Below are 5,536 nucleotides of genomic sequence, written 5' to 3'. Positions count from 1 at the left end.
CGAGATCATAACACCATCAATTAAAACATTGATGGTTGGTGCACTTGGGTCAGGGTTCAAACTGACTTCACTAACTTCCTTATTGCGTTGCTTATACTATATTAACGATGAATTTGATATAGAACGACACTTTGGTGCGACCGCTAGAAGTTGCTTCATAGAAATAGAAGGCAAAATAGCATCCAGATCCTTCAAAATGTCATAGGATTTCATATGTAAGATAATACTCAATGCCCTCTTCCTTTTCATTGGTTTGAATTTAACTCCGTGAAGTAAGATATTCTTCCACCTTGGACTCAAAATTGAAACAGTAGACAAAGCTTTCTTAGAATTTGCCCCCCCAAGAGGATCTTTGAATCGATAGGACGTTTTCTAAAACTGCATAAAGAACGGAACTGCTTAACATGGAACCGAAACCTCCGTAGTTGGTACCTCATTGGAGTGCACAACCGATTCAGGTCTTATACTGAGTAAGAAGCCCATGTCAAGATCTAGATTGGATGGCCCCATAATTGGGTCCAATTAGCCCTTCGCATCAAGATCATCCAAATGTTCAATTGGTCCTTTTCGCTTTTACTGACTTCTTGTATAGACAGCTTGGACTACTTCTATCTGATGAATTGGTGATTCCTGTGTCCCATTATTTTTTTCTTCTACAATTTGCACAGTCGATTATATCTCTTGATCATGATTATTAGGGTTAAATGGAACATTGCATTGATAATAAAAATGATCTGATTGCTTGCAATTTCTACATACTGGAGCATATTCATCTATAAACCTTGGATTAGGATATTTACTAGTATAATGACCAATTTGCCGACACCGATAGCAATGTAGTGGTTTTCGACTCATACCGTTAGGTATACTTGGAGTCTCCACTAGAATATATGTACTAGGCCAATTTCAGGTAGCCATAGTAAATGATCCTAGCTGACCAGTTGCTACTGATTAAGAATTGGAGTGCTGAATTGATATAGTTTGGAGATTACCTCCTTGATTATTTACACTGTTCTGCATCTTTGTTCCATAAACTGGATTATAATTAGTATTTTGGAAATTTCCAAAGCCAAGATTAGGTCGATTTGAGCGATTATTATTCCAACCACCCATATTTCTAGTTTATACTTGATTAACATTCTATTGAGTTGGTTGTATTAACGTCTGGTTATTGAACTGTTGTTGTCTTTGTAAATGCCAGCAGTTTTGGCTAGGGTGCTTTCGTCCACACAATGTACATTGAACACCTGTTTGTCTAGGTGATGGACATTCCGTATCAAAATGACCTTGTCCCTTATAATTATTACACGATATATTGGGTCTCGTATTAGATGGCTTATGTCATTTTTCCTTATCTTTAGTCAAATTCATGGCCAATTCTTCCATCTTCTTTGTTAGATTTAATAACAAGGCTTCATTTGGATCTTTAATAATTGTATTTGTGAGCAACTCCAGTTGTTGATAGGTAGGCAATGTATAATAAGGTGTCATTGTTATTGGTGCTATTGCTTAGAGTGGTGTAGCATTAATTGGTTTTTACAAGATAACATTCTTCATGTTGGAGTCAACCATTTATGGATAATTATCCATCGACACATTTTTCAGTGTCGTAATATGTGAAGTCTTGCTTAAAAATGCTCTGGGCACCTAGCTGTGAAAGGAAGAATGGTAATTACAATAAAGAAATTTTAATTCTAATAGAATACTAACAATGCTCTAATTAGACCATATTAATGCTAAGCAAGCTTAATCAAATTCAAAAAAACCTCAAAGAAATTTCAAACAAACAATAAGAATTCTTAAAGAAATATTAGAAGAATCACAAATATCACTCAAATACATCTCAATTCAATCTCAATTTAACTCTAGTTAAAATCCTATTGAACTTCATTCAAACTTTAGACCAAAACTAATTAAATCTTAAATCCTAATAAAATCCTAAATCCTAAATCAAACCCTAAACAAACCTTAAACTAAATCCCAACAAAATCCTAAACCAAATCCTAACCAAATCCTAAAGCAAATCCTAAATCCTAAATCAAATCCTAATCAAATCCTAATCCAAATTCTAAACCCTAAATCCTAAATAAAACCCTAACCAAACCCTAAATCCTACACCAAATCCTAATCCAAACCCTAAATCAAATCCTAATCCTAAACTAAATCCTAATCCAAATTCCAAAGCAAATTCTAACCCTAAATCAAATCTTAATCCAAATCCTAAATCCTAAATCCTAAATCCTAAATCAAACCCTAATCCAAATCCTAATCAAACCTTAAACCAAACCCTAATCAAACCCTAAACCAAACCTTAGTAATTTCTAGAACAGATTTAAACCTCAATAACTAATGAATAAACTATTGATCTTAACTTAAATTTTACACTTTTTTTAACAAATAAGTTAAAAACAATCACAATAAAATTGAAAAGGATTTGGATTACCAATTTGACGATAACCTCAAAAATGTGCTCAGGTATTGGTCGGCCTCCTTCTCCTATCTTGATGCCAATCTTCCAGAGCCAACATCTCTCTTTTGAACTGTTTAATTGATTTCAAATTCTCATATACATAGAAAAACAAGTCTTATATCCTCTCACGCAAGTTTCACTCCAATCGAACTGATAGATTGTAAGAAATCTTAAAAACCCCCATTGGATCTAAAATTCTACATTCTAAGACCTTGACCAACCTAAACCTCAATATCCCTCAATTCAACTATTAGATCAAGTTCAAATTCACGATACATATTAAGCATAAGAATAACCATAAATCCACAGAATTTCGCCCCTAGATATATTACAAAACTCTTGAAATCACCCAAAACATAATCCCTATTTTATTTCATAAAATCCAAGTCATCCAAAATAATCTATGACTTTGCAAAGCTATTACAAAGTTATATCAACTCCAAATCATCCAAATTCAATACTCATATAAGTCTATTCAGTGCGCTATCAAACCTCAATCTCTGATCTCCAAAAGAACTGTGGAGTTGTCATCGAAACTCACTTTTGTACCCCAGGGTCTGATTTCAACCCTGGTTCATAACCGGCCCTCTCTGGGTATCAATATCTAGTTTTTCTAAGTAATTTTTTTTTTAGAATTTACTCTTAACTTTCTTCTAAAGATTCCTATATCATTTATTTTTCCAATCTACTTTGATTTGCCTTATGGTACTACAAAGTAAGTAGAAGTCACCTTTCTAAAAGGCAACATTGGCACCTTTTAATTTTTCTATCCCTTTGACTATTAACCATATTTCTAAGATAATTTCTCCAATACTTTGAACTAAAATCTCCTAAATTATAATAATCTCTATACTCTTTCACCTATTAATCGTATTATATCACGACACCAGTTGTATTTGTTGGCTTCATAAATTTGGAATCATAGTGGCCCCCACTGTTAATAATTGGTCATAATGACATTCTTCCCATACCTTTGCTCGTGCCAACGATGCATCTATTGTAGCTGGTCGAGCCTCTTTTATAAATATTTTCAATTTTGGTGGATGGAAACCATTGATTAAAATCGACAATATAAATGTATTTGGCATTTGATTATTTGGCCATTTACAAAATATATCCACTACCTGACTATAATAGGACTCCACTGATTCCTCCGCAAACATCCTACTATTCATAAAACTTTCTCTTAGCCGATCTTCAAATCCAATTAGTCTAAAATGGATTAGGAAGGCATTCTTCAAGTCCTTTCAATTGAAAAATCTACTCATTGGTTGTGATTTATACCATTTAAAAGCTGTATCTTTTAAAGTTACTGACAACTTTCTCAAATAAATGTCTTCAGTTCTACCATTATTAGTCACTGAGGCTGTCAAGAATTGAGATATATGGTGATCAGGATCTGAGCCCAGCCAACAACTAAAAGTAGGTAATAGTGCCATACTTGTAATTCGATCTCCTACTCTTCCAATTTGTACTGTAATTGGTACTTCTGGCACTTCTGCTCCCATTGGTGTTATCACTAGTCTCTTTACTATTTGAATTTGAATTTTTCTTCCTTTGGTTTTATTTAGACCTATAATTCCTTTTTTTTGTTCTCGTAGGAGATTTCTTATGCGTAATTGCTCTTATCTTTCTTTTGTTTATCGATTAATTCTTTGATAATCCTCCCCTTCATGATTATTACTCATAAACTTTCATTCTTCTTTATAAAATCAATACTGCCTTGAATTATAACGCACATATTTGTAACCCTAAAACTGGTTCTTCTCACGTTCTCATTCAACATATAATTCCATCTCCCATACAATCAATTTCTAACATTTCATAGTGTTATTATTTCCTCGACAGCGATGCCAAAATGTTGTTCTTGTTGTGTTCAAGCTTCAATATACCAAAGCAATTGAACTAATAGAGGTAGGTTCAAATACGGGGAAAGACTGGTTATATGAATTGGGTCTGTTAGTGTCACAATTGACTGTACTCGAGCTATCTGAAATCAATTATTAAACTACAAAACACCAAGGCTTACTACTTTCGTCTTAATTCAACACCTAATCCATTCTATGACTATCAATTCAACAATACTTCTATATTCTTATCCATTCATCTTCCACTTACTCTCTTTGTGGTTTATATATATAATCAATTACTGATCTCTAGCTTACTTATTGTATTCAATTTTCAATTCATCACATAGCATTTAATATCTCGGCTTATGACTCTCATAGTTTGGCACTCCAAACTAACTTCTCAATATTCAAAAACTATCCATTACTTGTCAACAACAAAAAAATAAAAAAAGGTAGCACCAAGCTTGCCTTGACTTACGACTATCATAGTCTGGCACTCCAAACTAACTTCTCAGTATTCAGAAACTATCCATTACTCATCAACAACAAAGAAACAAAAAGAGATAGCACCAAGCTTGCCTTGGCTTATGACTATCACAGTTTGGCCCCGATCTCCCTTTCTTCAACTTCTTTATCCTACAAAAAAGATGATCCATCGGCCAACGGATTCTAAAGGTTATGACCATTTGAATTCTTAACCATTTATTTCACTAACAACCTACTGTTATCAACTAAACTGCCTAACCATCAGTCTAATTTTCAAGGTTATCAATAACCAACCAGTAACTTATCACAAAGTTTATTTATTTATTTTACAGAGTGTATTGAAGATTTTTTTTTTTTTAAGATTCATGTCTGTGATAGTTTGATAAGAGTGCTAACAAATTATTTTTCTCTTGTTTTAAAAGTGAGTGGATTTTCTACTTCTATTGTTATATTTTGAAGGTTATAAACTATCTACTTTTAAACAAAAAATCTTATTTTCTAACACTGATCTCTTTCTTAAAGATGGAAGATTATCCTTCTTTGTATAAATTTATATTAGAGGTTGCGGATTACCCTCCTCTAATTTATCTTTTTGGATTTATTTGAATTGTCTATAGAAGGAAAGATTTTGAATCCTTCTTGTAACAAAAGTGAGAATAAATTTGTAACTATTGCGGATCTTCACGAGCTTATGAATACTCTTAGGGTGGAAATTTCATGCATCACCAAT

This window comes from Physcomitrium patens, chromosome 5 (genome assembly GCF_059467195.1).
Source record: "Physcomitrium patens ecotype Gransden chromosome 5, ASM5946719v1, whole genome shotgun sequence".
NCBI lineage: Eukaryota > Viridiplantae > Streptophyta > Bryopsida > Funariales > Funariaceae > Physcomitrium > Physcomitrium patens.
Note: the sequence above shows the minus strand (reverse complement) of the source record.